General features: G+C 39.5%; 1 protein-coding gene across 1 annotated transcript in view; it reads left to right on the top strand.

Annotated features, from left to right (window-relative positions):
- Window positions 1–1,207: 1,207 nt before the first annotated feature.
- The window catches only part of CHST3 (carbohydrate sulfotransferase 3), a 96,684-nt gene continuing 75,246 nt past the window's right edge, over window positions 1,208–22,645 (top strand). Inside the window, exon 1 of the mRNA XM_075216712.1 lies at window positions 1,208–1,715. The gene's annotated coding sequence lies outside the window, so the exon portion shown is untranslated. The remainder of the gene's footprint in view (window positions 1,716–22,645) is intronic.

Below are 22,645 nucleotides of genomic sequence, written 5' to 3'. Positions count from 1 at the left end.
TTAAATGTGGCAATGTGACCAGTGCTACTAGATTAAACATATATCATGAAATACTTTGGGTTTATAAATTACATGATTAATATTCATAAGCATCATACTTCAGACAAGTTTTTATCAATGGCAACTTGATATATACTTTCACAAATATTTATGGGTGGGATTTTTTAGCACCTCAGTTTGCTTGTAATTGAATTGCCCCCCATAGACCTTGATCAGGGGACTGACAGATCATTTAATCACGCCATTTGTTCCATATGGACAGCAACGCAAGACATAAGCTCTGCTAATATTCATCTGTTGTTGGCATAATCCATGGGTCAAATCAAGCTCCCAACCGATGGAAAATTGTGCATTTTGATCTGATCCGCAGCTGTCCGTGTGAACTGGAGAGAAATGTAGGTACAGGGATCAATGATCTTTGTGCTTGCTGAATTTCCAGACCGATATTCTTGCATCTGTCTGAAAGCATTCATCTGGACTAGCCTTTAAGCTTAAATTCAGTTAAGATATATTTCAGTACCTCTCCTTGCACTTAGTACACCATCCTCTATTCTTCACAGTTATTATCCAGTTGCAGTAAACTGAACATAATGGATTAAGTAGCAACATAAATAAGATACTGAAAACGAATTAATTAACCACACTACAATGCAACTGGAAAATAAATAGTAGGAATAGGAGGGAGCACATTATTGTGTACAGAATCAAACTGTGCGTTTTCTATATCGTTTTATACAGCAATAACCAGTAAGTGGTACGTGGGTCAATCATTCCTCAGATGTCAGTGTGCACTATTCTGTCTTATAATGCTTGAACGCTATTTATTGCAGGCAGCCCTTATTTTAACAAGACTGTTGGGACAGCAGTAAATAACCATTCCTTAGAAAAACAAGCTGATGAAGAAACGACTGTCCGAAGAAATGACTTCTATTTTCAAGGAAAAGTGCCAGATAGCCAAACAGCGCACACTTGGTGCTAGTCTGAGACAAAGCTAACAGAGAGATCGTTGTTCATAGAGATCCCTGGAGAAGAGGAGGGGGGAGATGATGGGAGTGGAAAAGAAGTTGGTGGGAGGAGAGGGAGATATGAGGGACAAGACGAGAAATACGGTGAAGAGGGTGGTGAGAGGGGAAAGAGGGTGGTGACAGAGGAGGGATACCCTAGAACCCCTCCCATAGACAGACACGGACCTCACTGAGATGATGCACTCCAGGCTCCAGCTAGAACCCACTGAACACTCACCAACTTCTCGCCCAGCTCCTAACCTCATATACAAGTCTCTCAGAGGGTGTGTTACAGCAGAGCAGCTAAAACCGAGGAAGGGAGACTTTGAAGTGCCTGCGCCTGATGAAAAGTTATCCTCTATTGGTTCTGCATAGGAAATTCCATCTTTTGTTGCTATTCTCACTATTCAAGATTTGAAAAGAACAAGGTGACGGCAGAAATTTGGCGTCTGGTTGACTTCATGCTGCACCCCCCACTCTTATTTCTGCTTAAACCCAAAAGGAAGGGATAAGAGAGTGTGAGGAGCCCGCTGCCTGCTGCTGACATGCGGGCTGTCCTACTGACCAGAGACCACCCCCGGGCTGTGTGTCACCCGGCTTGGATCTTACCCTCACACTAACACCGATATAATACAGCATTGGGGAGGCTAGAGGCAGTCATACAAGGGACCAAGGAGGAGAACTAGAAACTGGATGCTCCAACTCCACATTGTAAGTACACGTTTTACTTTTAGTAACATGCAGGAAGGGGGCGATCTTGTGGCTGTCTGGGATGTGAACTCAAATTAGAACAAAACGCGCTTCTTCCTGTACAGGCACTGCCTAGTAATTTGTTCTGAATTGGGACCCAATCACTTATATGAATCATAACCACTTATTAGAAAATGCTACAACAGCCACTGTTTATAGCAGTGTTCTCGGTTGTTAAACCAAGGAATACATTGTAGCATTAGTGTAATAATAAGGGAACATGATTAAAAAAAAAGAAAAAGAAATATTGTACTATATACTTGATTACCTAATTTCCCTATAAGAGGTTTTAATTTAAAAAGTGATCCTCATTTACATGTTTTGCAAAGAAAAATGATACTTCCTAAAAGGTATCTCCCCAGTCTGAATGCTCATGTTGTATAAGGGTGATAGATGGGTCTATGTTAGTTCGACTTTCGATATTCGTGACTCATCTAGGATGACAGCGTCTCAAAAAATGTTTATATTTGGCTGCTGGTGCCTGTAGCAGCCTGCTGCATGTGATTCTCTTATTGGCAGCAGCAATACACACTCTACCTCTCCGAACACTGAAATGTGAAACTGATGTGAGGACAGAGGTTCTCCTACTTGTTGATGACAGCTCCGTTCTAGCTTAGAGTACATATTATACACATTTAATTATGCTGTTCACGATTAACACTTTTCAACAATAAACTCTAATTAGCTTTGTGGCCCTAAGTCAGTTTACTCTGCAGCTGTCAGCAAACATGGGACAACTTATTACACATCATTAGTATCTAAGATACTATTACATTAAAAAGTACAAATGAAAGTTGCAGGATTATCTAATAATATCCTGCATTCCAATTGCGAACATATATCAACCTGTTTGAAGTCACCTGTCCACTTCAACATATCTTTAATAGGAAACTCGGCCACTAAAGTTGTGATACCCATGCATTCTTCCTAGTCCGCTACAGCAGTAGCAAGTCAATGTGGAATGTCTAATCTTAATCGCTAGTCAGACGTAAAATGTGTCCGCAGGCTACGATGACAGATGTCACCAGGGAGTTAATCTATGGGCAATGCTGTCTAACCATCCTCTCAATGCTGCTATTTTAGGTGTTTTGTCATTAATTTACTTTGGCCATGAATTCTCCGATGTGACAACTATTTATGGGAAAACGTGAATGTATCTGCTTTTAAAGGGTTCTAAAATTGCAAAGTGCCATGTATTAAAGACACACTGTGGAGTGTTGTACACAGGATCAGTGGTACGTGGCACAGCAGACAGTTATTTCTAAGGAATGCTATAGTCCCAAGATCTGGTTAGCGTTACAGTATTTGACACGGATGCTAATTATATTTATAACCTGCTAACTACATGTATTCACCCCAGCAGACTGGAAGTGTCAGTAGCTGTTATAACCCATGCACGCCGTCTACTTTTTGCAGTTTAACACCTTTGCATTGGTTGGATTAAATTTCATGAAAGTACGAGGGGGGGGGGTCTATTCTGGCTGCTTATATTATATAAAATTCAGTAAAAATGAATACTGGTTTTTTTTTAGAACTAATCTGGAGCACACATATATAGGGGGAAGGGTAATTACAAAGTTGATGTGGTAATTGATTCCCTACAACAGGCTGGAGGGAATAGTGCTTTTAGCTGAGAAAGAGCTGTACCACAGAGCCCGAGAGCCGTCAGGGCATGAATAGAGCTCAGGAGCCCGGATTTGTTTGTTAAGCATTAAAGCTCTGTGCTAACTAACTATTCACATTCACTTAAAATACCAAAAGGAAAAGGGGACATCAAAGCCACAAGCCTTGAAGCTGGGATGGTTTTCTGTTCCTTTGTGAGTTTATCCATGTCTCTGGAAGATTCACAGACTAGCAGAAGCTCAGCTAACAAAACCCAAAACTGCTGTTTATAACCACAGGAAGCATGTATTATTTCATGGCATGGGTTCAATGGCTGTGCTCTTCTGAAACATATAACAATCAAACAAATATAACCCAATGCATAACAGTAACAATACTGATATAAATATTTACTGTCTCGCGGTTTATGAGAAATGTCTTCAAATAGGCAATATATAAAGTATAAAATGATTTCTACCCATATATTTGCAGCACACATATTAACCTTAGTAGATAATAAATCATTAGTCTAAATTAGGGTTGTCCAGTAGGTGGCCCAGTTAGGGAGTAAATATTGGTCTCATGTGGACAGTATACACTATAAGGGCTTGTATTCATCAGAAGTCAGGCTTTCAATGTGTGTTCCTAAAACCTGCTAAACACTATTTCACGCTGATAGTACAAAAGATGATGGACCTCATTTAGAGTAGGACGCAAAGTCTGTTTTAGGCGCAAGTGTCCAAGGTGCAGGCGAATTTGGTGCTTTCTGCACATGCATGATAGTGTTTTTTTGTTGGATGCGCCTAAAACGGACTTTGCGTCCGACTCTAAATGAGGTCTAATGTAAGCAAATGGACCTGTACACACACAATTTCTGACAAGCCTTTGATTCATGTCAATTTCAATATGGCCAACACCGTTTATGAGTGTTAATATATAGGTTTTCTATGGGGCTGCTCATTAAGTACATAGTACACTGTAGGGAGGCTTCGAAAGTATACTTATAATTCTCCGTTTTAGGTGAGTAACAGGAACATTTTCTCTTACATTGCTTTCAACTGGCCTCATAGTAATAATCAGTGTATACAGTGGTCAAAGTGTGGGTGTATAAGATGGTATGCCATACCACCACTTCAGCGGTGGTAGTCAGCATATCGATACTGACTACCCTGACAAGACTTACACCAACGTCTTCACACCGAACGGCTCCTTTCACGTCCAGGCTCCAGGACGACTGATGTGACAACCGGCTGCAAGACATCGCAACGAATGAAGAAGCCGGAGAGACTTGGTGACGTCACTGGTGACCGCAACGCTGTTATCGGTGCTGTTAAGGGGGTATGTAAGTATGCGGGCATGGACAATGTACAACGCTTTGCAAAGTACATTGTCCATGCATGCATACTTACATCACCCCCTTAACAGCACCGATAACAGCGTCGCGGTCGCCAGTGACGTCATCAAGTCTCTTCGTTGCGATGCCTTGCAGCCGGTTGTCAAATCAGTCGTCCTGAAGCCTGGTCGTGGAAGGAGCCGTTCGGTGTGAAGACATCAGGGTAAGTCTTGTCAGAATAATCACCATCATTATTCCGTATCCCACCCCACTTCAGCTTCTCCTTTGATTGTAAAACTATCAAATTCAACTGTCTTACATTCCCATTACATTTTTCATACCGCCACTTCTAAAGTCCCACTTCGACCACTGACTATATACAATGAATAACAGACTTATACTGTCAAATATTCAATGCTCTTCAGTATTGTATAAAAGATGTCACTGTATGCAAAGCTGATAGGGACACAATGCTGGCTCATGCAAAGTGTGGTGAACAGATGTTTACTACAGATTTGCACTATAAAGCTTACAGTGTAATTATGTAATATGTCCAATAGGCTTCAAGAATCCCTATGTTAAAGTCTAATGTATTTACAAAGGGATTCAAATTGATTGGTCATGCTGAGAGTTACTGTTAAACATTAACTGGAGTGCTACTGGCTGTTTAAATTGTCCTTGCATATTACATATACATTTGTAAATCACCTGTCAGACAACACTGCATGTGTCATGGATGCCTAAAATAGGTTTTCTTAACCTGTGGCATGTGTACCCCAGAAAGATTCGAGGGGTTATTCAATGGTATTCCGCAAAGTTAAAATCAGTATAACAGTTTAGTACATAAGTAATACATAAAACATAGCCAAAATAAAGTAGAATTCTTATTTTATTTAAAAAAAAATTAAAGGCATAAAGATTTACTTGGCTACCATTTATACACATTATGGGACAATAATCATACTTATAAATGTACACGTTTTAGGGGTACTCTGTAAGTTAAAGGGGTACATGCAAAAAGGATGAGGAACCCTGGCTTAAACCAAACTCACGTATTAAAGGACAATTTAACCTAAAATACAAGTTGATTATATAAAACATTAATAACATTAACAGATATGTATGTACAAGATACAGGACCTTATCAGAAACTAAAATATTTGAGATAAGCATGTGCTTTTAGCCCAATAGTCAGTCATTCCATTGATTAATGCTGCAGCAAACCTCCTTTAAACATCTTTTTCTGAAAATGGCTAATAATAGAAAACAATTGCACAGCAAAGTTAAATGTAATGTCAAGCATCTGGAATTCTGTCAAGGTATGTGAACCTTTACTTACATATATATACTTGGGTATTAAGTATCTTTTATATAAGGCAAGTTGTACTTTAATCATACTGGTCCTTTAAGAACAGATCCTGAAAACCAATATTTTATCAGCTGGGTTTAGAAATACACAGCAACACTGCATGACAAATGACAATACATTCCCCTTGGCAATGTAACACATAGGTGTGACATGACACCATACAATGTGTGCTAATATTCATTATCACTTTTTTACTAGGCTGTGATTAATGGGTCATTAAGAAAGTTGGAGTTGGGATGTAAATCAGCAATACATTTGCATGTGGAAATATATCTTGAAATACATCAGTTTTATAGTCCCCCATCCTCAACTAAAGTAACTGGTAAACTTAAACATTTCTGACGCTTACCTATGCAGGTACTAGTACTGATTTCAATGAGCTGTTAGCTTATATTCTAATAGATACATAGGGGCATATTTAACAAACACTGCGTTTTGTACACAATCATTTTCATTCCTTATTGTAATTACAAGGAATGAAAGATTGTGACCATTTATCAAAATTGTTATTTAGGAACAGCAGTCACGATAAACGGCTGTCCCAGCGAACACACAAGTGTACCTATCTTCTTAGTGGTCACCTTTGCGACAGTAACCAGAGGGGAGAGCAGGTGAGATGTGGTGAGGGATCCGGAGATTCCTCTAATGCAGATGTGTCAAATGCCCTTTTTTTTGCTGCCCTGCATTACTATGGGAAAACAAGTGGAATGCGGCTCATGTTTTAGTTTATTTGGTTAAACGACTTCACTGAATCCGACAGAACATGCGCTACGGAATATGTTGGCGCTATATAAATAAATGATGATGATGATGATGATGAGTTCAGTCAACCTTCCCCATCAGTGACATGTGACACGTGTGCACGCAGATTACGCTCGTCTCCCTCCACCCACGGTGTATGTTGACGCACACAGTCAGAGCAGTACGCTTTTGTAATCATTATTTGTTTGGTAAGATGGTGACCAAGGACAAATGTATTACCTGTTTGTGCTGACGAAGGTTATTTATTTAGTTTTAGTTTTCTTGCGGCCCACACATTCTTAGACTTTAATGTCTGTCTGCACACGTTGCTGGCTATTACATTAAGGAATCTCAGCTCATTTTTCCTTGCACCTCTATGGGGTGAAAAAAAGAGCAGCGATTTTAGCCTCAACATGGGCGCAGTGTGTCTCCGGGGAATGTTCTGAAGACACATTGCACTGAATCCCCCCCTTGGAGCAATGTTGGGGCAGTTAGATCGGTATTGACTAAATTGGCAGGCTTGATCCCTCCATGTGTAATTACAGTTTGACCCACAATGTAATAGATCTTGTAACATTAAAAAACCCATTAATTAACACTTCCATAACATGAGTCTAACATGTTTGATGTATTTAATTCTAGTAGTGAATTTATTTAATAACACAGTGCAACTGAACCTTTAGCAAGCAATTTGTAACTAGCTTTGTTTCAATGGCGGAACGACCGTCTCTACAGAGGGTGTGGCAGCTACAGGGTCGCGAGATAAGGGATCCAGGCAATACTGGGTCACCCTCCCAAGGCTCCATGCTCTGCTCTCAGAAAAGCAGAGTAGTGGAATCTAATGAGCATGCGCCGATTCAGTACATGTGGAATGAAGCCACGATTGAGGTATTAATGAGCATGGTCAGAAGAGTTGGAGCCAGAACGTAGCCTGCATTGGTCCAGTGCATACGTAGTGCAGCTCCAGTCAGGACTGTAAAACACATGCATAGGACCCACACATGCTCCGATGAGCCCCCTGTTCTGCTCTTCTGAGAGCACAGCAGGGGCCCTTATGGCTCTCCCCCAAATTTTGCCATGGGGCTCGGCGATGCAGCACTTCACCCCTGCTTTGGTTGATCTAATGCAAATTTGACTACTAGACAAATGTGTAATTGCTTGTTATAGGTCTTTGAACTGCTGCAGTTTGTTAATAATAGCTCCCAATATCCTTTGTTCAGGATCTTGAACCATTTGCATGCTACTATTTGCTGTTTCTTATAAAATTACTTGCTTTTTATTCTTGCTGTTTTGGATGTGTGATAGATGATTCTTATTCTCACTTGTCATTTTCACACTTCAGAAATTGCACATAAAAATGCATCTATTTCTGCCAACTATTTTTGTGCTTCGTAGTCGTCTCAAAGCAACGCTTTATTATAAATGCAATGACAGGTATTGAATTACCGACAAAGGCAATCCTAGGTGCCGCACTGTAAGCATCTGTAGCTACTTTGAGAAGTATAATTTAGGAAATATATATTCATAGAACAATGTATTGAACACTGACTCATCTTTGACAAATCACCCAGTTGTAACCTAAGGGGTACACATAATCCAATCTACATTTTGTGAAACCTGTGTGAATAGAAATCAATGTGTATTTCTATTCCATATAAGGCTACAGAACAGCACATTTTATCAGCAGATTTTGCTGGTCATTTGTCATTGCCATATTGTGTTTCCTCACTCTAATCATCATGGAAATTACAAGGGAAGAATTTTTTGAACTGTCCTTGCTGGCTGCACGAACACTGTTCAGATCATTGAGATACATGTGCTTACACAGTTCTGATCACTTAAAAATATGTTCTTGTATTGGAAGGGTCACACGTGAATTCATGCATAGATTCTATTGATAGAAAATATAAAATATCTAAGGCATAATTGCCAACATTGGCAGCTCTTGTCCCAGGGGGGCAGGTGGGTGTGTGGGGGCGGGGCTCGAAGAATCGTGCCATTAGCCCCACCCCCAAAGCTGTCACCATCCCTATTCGGCCAATAAAACTGGGGGACGGGGCCACAATGACGCGTTTATTTACTTTTCCACAGCCGTTGGGGATCGGGAGAATTGCCCTCACTCCCGGAAGTCCGGGAGACTGACCCAGATTTTGGGAGTCTCCCGGATATTCCGGGAGAGTTGGCAAGTATGATCTAAAGAGATTACACAGTAAGCAGTGTCTCCACTGTTTCTCTTAATATGTATAAAGGTAACTCTTATTATATGTATGTCACTATTTTACTCTGGTCAACCATTCTTCTTATATGGGTGTTTAAAGCATATTTAGAGGTTACTTTTTAATCTATACTGAGTAGAAACACACCTAAAGAAATTTAATATGCTTTGTTTTTGCCTTGTACCTTATCATGATTTGATGTATCTGATATGTCTTAACATGAGTGTTTAATGAGTCTCTTATAGTGTTTCTTTGTGTGTCTTACAGTGAATTTGTGTATTTGTACAATATGTTTTATATGCATAATGTATGTGTAGGTGCTGTTTAGTAAAACAGAGTTGATGCTGCCTTTTTTATTGTTAATGTTTGTTGAGGGGGCCCTTGACATCATTTGTTCTGGACAGTCCCCTGTACTGGCACTGCCTACAATTTGGAAGCATCATAACTCTTGCTAGGGTATGGTATTTTTTTTTTCCTTATATATTTGTGAAAACCAACCACAATGAATAATTTTGTATAGCGGAGGGTTTTTTAAAGACTTTTTCATTCATTTACTTAAGTTAAGTTACAGGCTTCTATTTAATACCTACTAAATGTCTGCTGAACCTATTTCTTCTCATTGGCATGCAATGCCAATAGTAATTGGTACAGCTGAACTGTTACATTTTGAATAACAAAAGGAGTGTCCGGGGAAAATAAATAACAAAAGCAGGGTTTCCTGCAGCAAGCAAAAAAAAAAAATCCAACTGCAAACTTCATAATGGCCTTTTTAAATGTGACATGCATGTCATGATTAGCAGCTCCTCAAATAACTCACCGATGCATTAGAAATCATGTCATTCATTATTAATGTGTGATGTAGTATTGATTCCACCAACAAGAGCAAACTAACTGTAGTTTGTGATACCTTCCAGTGGTCACAGTCCAAAGAAATTTTGTAGATAGAAGCTAGCACTTAAAAAATAGTTACAGTTTATAATGTCTGTGAATGTTAGAACATTTAGACTGTCAGCTCTATTGGGGCAGGGACTGATGCACGTGCGTTCTCTGTACAGCGCTGCAGAATTAGAGACGCTATATAAATAGATAAATTGATGATGATGATGATAAGTGTCAATGTATGAAGATGGTAGATAAAAGAGGAGTGTGAGGCATTATGAGATATTGCATACTCTTGTGAACCGACCCCTCCCACCCCCGACTTCAGCTGTCAGTGTATAGTGAAAAGATCGTCTTGTTTGCACTTCAGTAAAAAGTTAAATGATTCTGAAGTAGAGTAGGAAACGGATCATAAATAAACCTCACACATTCCACACCTGTAAACCTGAAGACTCTGTGTGACTACAAGAGATGCGCTCCAGTTTAGTCTTTGAAACCCAGCTCTGATATGGGGAAGAAAGGGGAAGTAGTACATTCAAAACAGGACGTATAACATTTCTCTATACACTTTACAGCCTTTTGTTTTTGTCATTGGGACAGGTGTGGTTAAGTAGGGTTGTAGTAGCTGTTCAGCCTTTAAATTAGCTTTATTACTACTAAGGGACTTACATATTTAAATTGTCACTATTAAAGCACAATTAATTAGCCCATTACAATAGAACGTTATTTTATTTTCTAAAACATATCGGGCCTGATTAATTAAGGAGAGCAAAGCAAAAAAAAAAAGGAGTAGCTTTGCACCTTGGCAAAACCATGTTGCATTGAAGAGGGAGGTACATTTAAAACATGGGGACAGATTTATCGTTGGGGTAGGACATGTCTCAGATCAACTGTAAATTTCAGTGTAAAAATAAAGCTATTAAATATTTGTATGCAACATGAAAAAACAGCTAGTATTTGATTTATGTGCAAAGTAATAAACTAATTTGCACCCCTTGCAATGTAACATGGGTTGTCCAGGAGAAAATGTACTCCTTTTTTAACTTACTTTCCTTAATGAATCAGGCCCATCAGCTTTTGTCAGTAATTCTACTGGAGAATGTTGCAGCAAACCTCTTTTAACCCCTTTTGCTGAAAATGACTGTAACAGATAACAATCCCAGAGCATATGTAAATACAATGGCAAGAATTCAGTCAAGTTATGGGTACTTTTATATATGCACACAGCATGTTTGTGAATGGTATTAGTACACTTATATAAGGCGACTTGTATTTTGGTAGTAGTGGTTCTTTAAGAACAGATCCTCAAAACCAATATTTTATCAGCTGGGGTTCAGTAACACACAGCAGCACTCCATTCCATTCCATATGACAGGGTACATTCCTCTTGGCAAGGTAACACATAGGTGTGACATGACACCATACAATGTGTGCTAATATTCATTATCACTTTTCTACTAGGCTGTGATTAATGGGTCATTAAGAAAGTTGGGATGTAAATCAGCAATACATTTGCACATGAAAACTTATCTGGAAACACATCAGTTTTATATATTCTCCCACCCTCAATTAAACTGGCTGCTCCACTTAAACAGTTTTGACCTTTACATATTATAATTTATGTATGTACCAAAGTGACGTTACTTGCCCTTTAACATGTACAATGTATTTTTAATTAGCACTATTTGTTTTAAATGTAATTGATAGGGAAAGGATGCGTTTTCAATGCTTTCCCAATATCTACTTTCACTACCCTATATTCTATATTTTGGCTATGATTCCTCAGTGGTGCAACAACTGCTGTATCACTATATATAAGATAAATTCCCACTGCGGACACTCTAAAAATAATATATATATATATATATATATATATATATATATATATATATGTAATGGTGTATATAGCACTTGCCTTTCCAGAAGCTCTCTCTGGGTGGTGGTAGCCCCCACTCCTGCCAGAGCTTGCTGACATCAACTGTTCACACTAGGTTCAAGCCTGAAGATGTCAGGTTTGTGATGTGCCAGTAGGGACCACGTGCACATATAGGGCATGTAGGGTAATACAATTGTGACCGCTACACCCATAGATAGAGCAGCTGCAAAAAAGCAGGTGCTGTATATACTCTGTTAAAAACTATTTCCCATAGGATAGGGTGTACATTCACACTAAAACCTCTAGAAAGGTGGACAATCTTGAAGAAAGTCTTGGAACTCAGTCCCCAATTGAACATGGCTGTCATCTGATATCACATGAACAAATGCTGTGCATGTCATCAGATACAGATGCTCCTCAGTGAACTGGGGCAAAAACCAGATCTTGGAGATGAAACCAGCAAGCAGCTTATGTTCTTATCGGTGTCAGAATTACCACCATTACAGGGGTTGCAGAGGACACAGGCCCAGAAGATAAATGGGGGCCGCCCAGGCGGACACCATGCCACAATAGTAACTCTGCCCCTGCCTGCACCCTCTATCATCTCTGCACAAGCTCAGTGATGCCAAAACAAAATTACAAAAAATGTGCAAACTCTAAGCTGTTCGGACCTGCAGATGTCCAGTAAACCATGTAATAAAATAAACATTAAACAGTTGGATTCTGTTTGTGATTCTCTCAGTTTACGTGGAAAAGTTTAATTACATAATGTTTTTATTAATGAATTAAAATGTAAAGTGAATAACAATATGACTTAGTCTGATCTGTGAATCAATTTTAAGTGTTTGAATTAGCACAATTTATACCAATCTGCATTCCTAGAACGATCAGTTCCCTTATCTCTGCTTGTAAGCAGTTTTCTGGTAGTAAATGCCAAGTCTCCTTAAATCATAACATTTTGCAGACATAAAGTGGTTGCCAACTACTTTTGATAGTCCGTGATGTATCAGGCAGCCATTAAATGTAATCTGCACCATAGGAAAGATATTTACATTGATATCGCCAGAGGTAACCGCTGTCAGTGATAACATTTGCTGTCTTTCTCCCGTGGTAGCCTTTACCATGCTTTGCTTGCCTATTTAACAAAATCCTCCTTTCTCTCAGGATGGGGATAGCAGACGATAACAAATGGAAAAAATGCTTTGATTTGTTATTTAATTAAAGTCTTAATAAATTATTTTCCAATGACAAATATTTTTAAATAATAATTTTTAAAATATTTTTTTGACCTTTTTTTGTTCACTAAGTGGAACTTAAAGCACAGACCTGGGCTTCCGGTTCAACTGTGCATGTGGGAGCCGACAATATAACATCCATATAATATAGTAACAAATCTCTGGCCCATTTCATCCAAGTTGTACTGGTGTCTGTCTAAAGAATTCCCAACAAAATATTCTGTCCTGACTGATCAAATTGGATTTTTATTGTCAAGATGGTACCTTTTGTGTTCAAATGTTTAGGCAACATTGACCAAATGCCCAACCGAATTAACATGTGTGTGGCTAGATTTTAGTTGGTCATACATGAGTAGATCTAGTTACTTAGCGGTAGGTATTTCCATATTAACCAGATATTTTGCCATATTGGACAATCCACATGTCTGGATTGTCCAATATGAGTCACAAAGTCGGATCACTCAGGGCAAAATTAAGCTGGGTACACACTACAGAAAATTGCTGCAGATGCAAATTTTGTAACAATTTTACTAACCAATGAAAGTCCTGATGATCATGCAGATTCATGTGTACAGACCTACACAATTTACCTTCAGATCTGTGCTCTTCATCTGTCATAGCCATCTGCTGAAAAAATTGTGACTCTGCACACTCTATAGACATCTGCCTACACTGCTGGTTGTGAGTGCAGACACACTTCCACATTTGCCTGACACTGTTCCATTGTTGATCGTGATTTTTAGGAAGTTTATCCAATCATATCAAATGATACAATGTGCTTTGGTGTGAAAAAACATGATCGTGGGAGCGTACACACTAATGGGATATCGGACCTTACAGTCGTTTATAGTGTGATTGGCATGCTAATTGGTTGAAAAACCTGTAGTAGGTACCCAACTTTAGTCTGATCAGGCAAGAACCACATACTGCCAGATTACAGTCATTTCCTGCTAATCCTGATCAGATGATGATTGAGATCAGTTGTTTTGAGTCAGTAGCCGGCTGGGCTTGGGGGCAGGGGAGCAGGTGCCCCCCGGGCAGGTCCCATAGTGGGCTACCTTAGGCTGGGTCACTGGGCCACCTGCATTTTCATGTTCCTAATAGGTCGCTGAGTTGAGTCTTGCCCCCCAGGCTAAAATTTGCCAGCCCTTCTCTCTTTTGATCCTGTTCTAGTAGCAATTTGCAGCCAATTTGGTACTACCATGACCACATTGGCTGCCAGAATGGCTGTGTGTATTGGTAGCCTTAGGGATGTAGAAACAGCAGAACCCTGGTTTAGAGAAGCCCTGCTATAATCTAACCATAGTCTTCTATTGGATGGCTCTGCAAGTGATCTTACACCATTACAAAGAAATACTAAAAAATTACGTTAGCTATTCAAATAGTTTAATTACGTCCAGATTTAAGAATGAAGGTGCACATTTAGTCATCAATGCGCTATATACAACTGTTAGAAAAGCATCTTTCTCGTGTTACATCCTGCCAGCGTTCACACAGCATTCATAGGCAGCTTGTGTTTAAAGGCGCATCATGTATCAAAAAAAGCTGTTTAAAGCTATCATGTTACTTTTTCATGTCAAAATGAATGAACTTTGTATGTCTGAAGTTCCCAGATGTGAGGCGTACTTCCTTTGTAACATCAGATTTAACATCCCAGATGTGGAAGATTTCCTCCTTTCTATCTTTTCATTTACTACAGATCCAGGCAATGTTTTTTTATGTAATAAAGCAGCAACATTAGATTACACTATCTCCAGGCTACAATCTTTAATGCCATGAATCATGCCCCGTGAGTGTTGTTGGCACATTTATTCTCTCACTGGCAGGAGTTCTATCGCTCATTACTACAGCAGATGGGTAAAAACATCTGGATCTGAAGTAGTTAAGCAAATGTATTTGGAAAATTAGCCATGCTCATATTGGTTACATTTAATGACATGAACCAGTCAATTTACACTGAGCTTTGCTTCAACTCTGTAAGTGTCAGAATGTTTTATATATTGTTGTCTTGTAGTGGCTTAATCCAATAACAATGAAATGATTGTCACAGAAATAGTGCAAAAATAAATAACAGCAAAGCAAAAGGATTTACTTGCTTAAACAGAAGTGTTAATCAGAAAACACAAAGCACACTGAACTGAACTTTTGCACATTCTTAAATGAGCCTTAGGGCTAGATTTACTAAGCTGCGGGTTTGCAAAAGTGGGGATGTTGCCAATAGCAACCAATCAGATTCTAGCTATCATTTTGTAGAAGGTACTTAATAAATGAAAGCTAGAATCAGATTGGTTGCTATAGGCAACATCCCCACTTTTTCAAACCCACAGCTTAGTAAATCTGGCCCTTAGTGTCAGTAAGAAAATGTTTGAATTCAACATTTATTACCTACAATCTTCGCTTTCACTAAACCTTCTGCCCGAGGCAACTACATTAGTCTGTATGAAAGTACCTAAGTACACATGGATTTGTCACACTGACTTGTTGGTTCGTATATTCTTTACATACTTACATTCTAGCTCCACGGCATATCGTGTCTGTCTACCCCTGTCCTCTAATAGTATTTTGTGATTTGCAGTCAAGCTGTCACTGTTCTTGCATTGATTTTGCCAGTGTGTATCAGGGAGATATATCTGTGTGCATCTAGAAGTGAACAACTTACAACTAAACTATTAATACTATTGAATAAAAAGAAAAAGAAAAAGGTTAAAAACATGATACTATGTTATATACATTTGAACTGTGCTTTGATGACATGTGGTAAGTGTAGCTTTCTATGTCGCATTCAGTGCGCTGTACATGACATACACATGCGCTGCAGGTATGCACTACTTCCATGTGTAATGAATTTCCTTATAGAAACAGCACTGATCATAGGGTAATGATCTTGTGGTCATGCTGACATCACTATTTGCACCACATATTAGAAGATCTATTTCTCCTCCCAGCTAGTCGTCTAAGCAAGACCCAGTTGCTCAATTTTAGGCAGTGGCAGTGTAAGTGAGCATCATGATGTGGGCAGAGCTGGATTACGGGGTGCCCGGGGAACGTAAGACAGGAGGGCCTCTATGGGATAGTTACTTATCCAATTTTGAGTCACATTGTTCTGAATATACGACACTATCACCCTTGATAAATGAATAATGGTGCCCCCCTTATGATCTAAATCAGTGGTAGAAGTGAGGGGTGTAAATGGTGGTACAGCTTTAATGTAAAAGTCTACTGCCGTCATTGTAAAACTATCAAATGCCATTCACTTACATTCCCATTACATTTTTCATACCGCCACTTCTAAATTTCCATTCTGACCACTCATCTAAATTAATATTAGTGCCCCTTGATGATCTAAAGTAATACAACTAACCTCTTGATGATCTTAATACAGTGCCCTTTTCATTATCACAATTAATAAGACAACCCCCTTGATGGTTGCAATTAATTAGAGTGCCCCCTTGATAGTTGTAAGTAATAATATTATCCCTTTGATAAGTATAATTAATAGTAGCTGCTGCATTGCCAGCCCTGGTAGCACCTGTTGCGGACAGATGCTGCCGCTTCGTCAATGGAGGCCCCATGAGACAGGGGGGCCCAGGGCACATGTCCCATGTCCCCCTTCCTTAATCCGGCTCTGGTTGCGGGGGTTTATGAAGTGAGGTACTACAGACATATGTATGAATATCAGGACCTCCATCAGGGAGATACAAGGAGTACAGAAGTATAGGACCCAACAGCAGTATGGGGCCCCACCAATCCAGAGCCAAAACTTTTTTTTAGGGGAGTGGGGCCTCCACAATGAATTAAGGGATGTAGCGGGCTTCATTTCTAGGCAGCAGCTCCTCAGATATGAGGGGTTTGGAGTGGCCTCCACACTGAATTAAGGTATGTGCCAGCGGTCCCCACTTGTAGGCAGCATGTCCGCATCCACTCCCAATAAGTTGTGGCCCTTGGCTGCCTCCATTTGTCCTAGTCCCAGCCCCCCAGGTGCACATCTTCCAGATAGGCGCCCGGCTCCTGGACATAGAGCCACAATAAGGCAGACAGGCTCCCTGCAGCATCATTGAAGTCATGTAGTTAATAACGTCACACCGCTGTCAATGGAGAGGAGCCGAAAGGAGCCAGCAAGAAGAATCAGAGAGGTCAGCAAACGATTGTAGGGGTTAGATAGAACCGGGGACAAGGGGTGACTGAAGAGAGCATGGGGAGAATGCAAATGCTGAGTGGAGGATAAAGTAAAAATGGATGTGGGGTGAGAGAAGGGGGGGGGGGCAGCCTGTTACATTTGTACAGGGCCCTGCAATTTCTGGTGGCAGACTTGATGGACACTGGTGGTATAATGTGTGTATTGTTATGTATTGGGACTAGTTGCTAGTATAAGTTATGGAACTTTCTGGTAAATACAATATATATATATATATGGGTTGGTCCTGTTGGCATGTTAATGTGCAGTGGTATATGGGACACATTGCTGATATACTTTTCTGGTGAACTAAATGTGTAGTAGATGTTTAAGGGGTGCTGAGAAGAGCAGATGATGTGATGTGGCCTTAAAAGAGCTGCACTGACTTGGTCTACATTTACTCTCCTTCAATCAATTGGTTTCATATTACGGGTCAGGAGATTGGACATTTAAGGTTGCCTTTTTTGGACTTCTCTAGGGAGCCTTAATGTGAAAAATAACCCAAATGGCTTTTTTTTTTAAATTACAACATAAAACCTATATCTAATTGTTTGTTTGATACATTCTCCAGCAGAATGTATCAAATGTATGTTTTTGAGCAGATTTTCAACATGCAGGTGGCAGGGTGTATGCAGTCCCCTGCCTATGCCTGGCTCCAACTTGTTACCTGGCCAACTTTAACTGTTTGAACTGAGTAGTGTGAAAATATATTTACACTACTTAGTTCACAACCTATGACATTGCTGGGATAGAGGATATAGATTATAGAGAGATATATTGCACTCCCTCCCCATTAACCACATAAATAGAATGATCGCTATTTCAATTTTGAACACATGGCCTACTGTCTATTAATAAATACCTTTTAATACCTTTTAAAAACTGGATAAAGGTGCAGTGAGGCACTGTTGGCCCAAATGTGTGATTTCTGCAGTTACACAGTGAATAAGTCTATTTAACCTGTTTGATGTTTACTTGTGTCAAAGTTTACCCATTAAGAGATCTCTTATCTAAGTTTGTAGGACATTATTTAGAGGACAGATCTAAGTGTAAGTGCAATACTGTTTGAACACAAGCAGTTATTTTATTGTTGCAGATTTATCAACACAATCAATGTGTCTAATTACTATTCAACCAAATATCGCAGCCAACCACAGACACTGTTTGGTTCTTTTTCAAATAACTTGGAGTAGCCAGATTTTGCATCCTAATTGTCTATAGAAATTCTTGCTTCTTAAGATGTTTAATTTCTAACATGTAATATGTAGTTTTCTCTTATCATCATCTATTTATATAGCGCGACTAATTCCGCAGCGCTGTACAGAGAACTCACTTACATCAGTCCCTGCCCCATTGGGGAGGGGGGGAGAGAGAGATAGAGAGAGAGAGAGAGAGAGAGAAGAGGCAAGTTGATAGCAGCCAATTAACCTACTAGTATATTTTTGGAGTGCGGGAGGAAACCGGAGGAAACCCACACAAACACGGGGAGAAAATACAAACTCCACACAGATAAGGCCATGGTCGGGAATCAAACTCAGGACCCCAGTGCTGTGAGACAGAAGTGCTAACCACTATTGATGAGCAATATTTAAAAAGCATTATACATTATATCCAAATTCAGTAATCAATACACAATGGAGATTGTCGTCTACCAAGGTAATGCATATTGTAGATAATTGCATGACAGACCTAGGGGTATATTTACTAAACTGCGGGTTTGGAGATGTTGCCTATAGCAACCAATCAGATTCTAGCTGTCATTTTGTAGAATGCACTAAATAAATGAAAGCTAGAATCTGATTTGTTGCTATACATCTCCACTTTTCCAAACCCGCAGTTTAGTAAATTTAGTCCCTAGGCTCACTTCTGTACCTAACGGCCCCTGCAGATTTGAAAATGTTTTTAAGTATGCATTTTGTACCCTATATGTGGGGGTGAAACTTTAATTACAGGTAGATTATGCATTTGGTGAACTCAGCCTTTTATAAATAGATGTTGATACTAATATTGCCAATTTCCTTGTTCATACCAAGGATGTCAACCTGAGACAAATATGGAAGACTTCTGGGTGTGTTGAAATATGGACAAGAAAGCTGGCAGGCATGTTTGTCTATTGTGTGAGTGATTTTACACAGCCAATAAACTATACAAAACATTGTTAATTCAAATCAAATATATTCAATAATTTAGCTTTATCTGACCAGTAGTCAATGAAGATATTATTCTAGTGACAAATATAAAATCAGATAGTCTATTCTAGGGTTGAATATATGAAACTGAGTCTATTCTAGTGACCAATTAGAGAGAGCATTCTAGTAACCATTCTATAAAACCTGGTATATGATAAATCTGGAGTGTATTAACACTTATTGGGTTATTTAATAACTACAATACATATATTACCATAATATTTTTATATTTAATTTTAATATTTTGATAAATATTGTTTTTAAAGTATTAGGTTTTCCTGTGTGTCTAATTAATTTTAAATGCACAATAATTCAGACTGTGAACCAATAATCGAAATGTTTTATTTCTTAAACCTGGTTGTTACATTTAATATAAAAGTACACCCAGTATCTCTGTTTCCTTTCATAAAGTTTGGGCTCCCTGGGCTTCTTGCCATAATCAGCCACTACTCCACCATCAGGTGGGACTCAGCCACTACTCCACCATCAGGTGGGACTCAGTCACTACTCCACCATCAGGTGGGACTCAATGACTACTCCATCTTCAGGCGGGACTCAGTCACTACTCCACCATCAGGTGGGACTCAGTCACTACTCCACCATCAGGTGGGACTCAGTCACTACTCCACCATCAGGTGGGACTCAGTCACTACTCCACCATCAGGTGGGACTCAGACACTACTCCACCATCAGGTGGGACTCAGTCACTACTCCACCATCAGGTGGGACTCAATGACTACTCCATCATCAGGCGGGACTCAGTCACTACTCTACCAGAAGGTGGGACTCAGTCACTACTCCACCATCAGGTGGGACTCAGTCACTACTCCACATCAGGTGGGACTCAGTCACTACTCCACCATCAGGTGGGACTCAGTCACTACTCCACCATCAGGTGGGACTCAGTCACTACTCCACCATCAGGTGGGACTCAATGACTACTCCATCATCAGGCGGGACTCAGTCACTACTCCACCATCAGGTGGGACTCAGTCACTACTCCACCATCAGGAGGGACTCAGCCACTACTCAACCATCAGACGGGACTCAATGACTACTCCACCATCAGACGGGACTCAATCACTGCTCCACCATCAGACGGTACTCAGCCACTACTCCACCATTAGAAGGAACTCTGTTTAGGGCAGGTGCTACCCTTTGCTACCCTACCTTTTTACTGCTCTTTTTTCTTCACGTGAACTTCACTTCTCTCTCTCTCTTTCCTTTTCTCTCCTCAACCTTTCTCTTGACCTCTCCCCCTCTCTTTTTCCTGATAAATATTAAAATGTGCATTGCTGCCGATGGTATCTAGAAAGTCGCGTTCACTTTGTGTATGTATATTCCTAGGTCAAGTCTATCGTGAACTTATATATTGTTTTATACAAGACTACTTGTCCTTTGTTTGTTTATTACCATTTCTTGTTTGTCTTATTATTTCTCTTGCAATGTTACCAAAAAACAGTATTAAAAAAAAAGTACTAATAAAACCAATGGAATTTTGGTAATTTTTGAAAGCTGGTGTCAATCTCCAGTCTCTGCCCAAATGAGCACTATCCATTGACATGTTTATTCACATAGCTATGTCACAAGATAAGTTATCTTGCTTTTTAATTAAATAAACAGATGTTGTATGCCTATGCCTCTTATTTTAACTTGTTCATGAGCTAGCCATACACAGACCAGTTTTGCCATACAACATTATGGTGGTAATCTAACATACTTCATTAAGGTTGTCAGAGAAGACTGCATCTGTCCTACACCTTCTGCTGGACTGTTGTGCTTTGGATCATTGGCTTTTAAATTTGTTCCCCAGGACTATCTATTTTTCATATTTCATATAAATATAACATATTTTGATATAATTGCCAAATTTTAGAGTTATATAAAACAATTTATTAGTAGCAAGGGCCTGGAAATTAATGGAAACAGACACTTGAAAAGGGCAAGCCTGTGAAACTTTGAGATCTGTCAGTCACTGTCACCTCCTACAGCCAGTTAGTCTGAGTATGTGTTTGTAAAAGCATGGCTAATGGAAATAGAAGGCAGCCAGGAATTGGAAAATGTAACCATCTTCTCGATGCTATAAAAAGCACATGAGTTCTTAAATATCTTCATTTTTGTTACGGTCTGGAAATACATGTATAAATGTTACAAAATGACCTTTTATTAAACTATAGCCATGCTTTTATCAAGGGTTTTCAATAAATTCTTCCAAACTGCTCTATGAAATAGTCACAAGTTTTGCTGGCGGAAGTTCCCAGTCTTACCCCAAGCACCCCACACAGCAGATTTTATGGGCCATCTTTATCCCAGCCCTATTCGTAGTCTATAGTCTATAAATGACCATAAATAGCATTCCATAGACTGGCAAAGAACAAACATAACTCTAAGGGGCATATTCAATTACGATTCCGGTCTACCGTGGAAAGTGCGCAGTATTACCGGTAATACGGTACCGCAATAACGTGGTTTTTATTACGCAACCCTATGGGCTGTGAACGAAAATCCACGTTATTGCGGTACCGTGCATTAAGTTCGCGGTCTGTTCCGCCCCGATCCCGCGGACCGGAATCGTAATTGATTGTGCCCATAAGACAGTATTGCTGAAAGTTTGCAATTCTACAAAACATTCTTTTCCGTCTCGAAACTCGATTTGGGCAATATTTAGCCATAATGTGTCTCTTCGTTAGTTTTCAATTAAGGCGTATCTTTTGGGTGACACAAGCCTGAGCACAATACCAAAGTGCAAAAAGCAATAACATCAGTCATTCAGATCTTTATAACAACGTTAATACTGTACAGTAATCCTAACTAAGATGGAGGCAGGATTATAGCTAAACACATAGACCTACACAATTTACCTAGCATAAATATTTTATCTTGAAATTACACTTTAATTTGAACAAATGGCTAACTAATATGCACATTTCTTTTGCATATATACAGAGCGTAAACTGCTCTGAGAAAGAGTAAAGATCCATTATTGTTATAATTTATTTATATAGCGCCAAACAGTGGTCAAAGTGGACATTTAGAAGTGGGGGTATGAAAAATGTAATGGGAATGTAAGTGAATGGAATTTGATAGTTTTTTAATGAAAGCAGTAGGAGAAGTGGCGGTATGACATACCCCCCTCTTCCACCACTAGTGCCAAACAAATTATACAACACTGTACAGAGTAGTTATGTGGTCAAACATATCCGTCCCTGTGCCAATGGAACTTACAATCTATATTCCATACCATACACACACTGACTAGGATCCTTTTTGTTAGAAG

Source organism: Mixophyes fleayi, chromosome 6, assembly GCF_038048845.1.
Source record: "Mixophyes fleayi isolate aMixFle1 chromosome 6, aMixFle1.hap1, whole genome shotgun sequence".
NCBI lineage: Eukaryota > Metazoa > Chordata > Amphibia > Anura > Limnodynastidae > Mixophyes > Mixophyes fleayi.
Note: the sequence above shows the minus strand (reverse complement) of the source record. Positions and strands in the feature narration are given on the sequence as shown.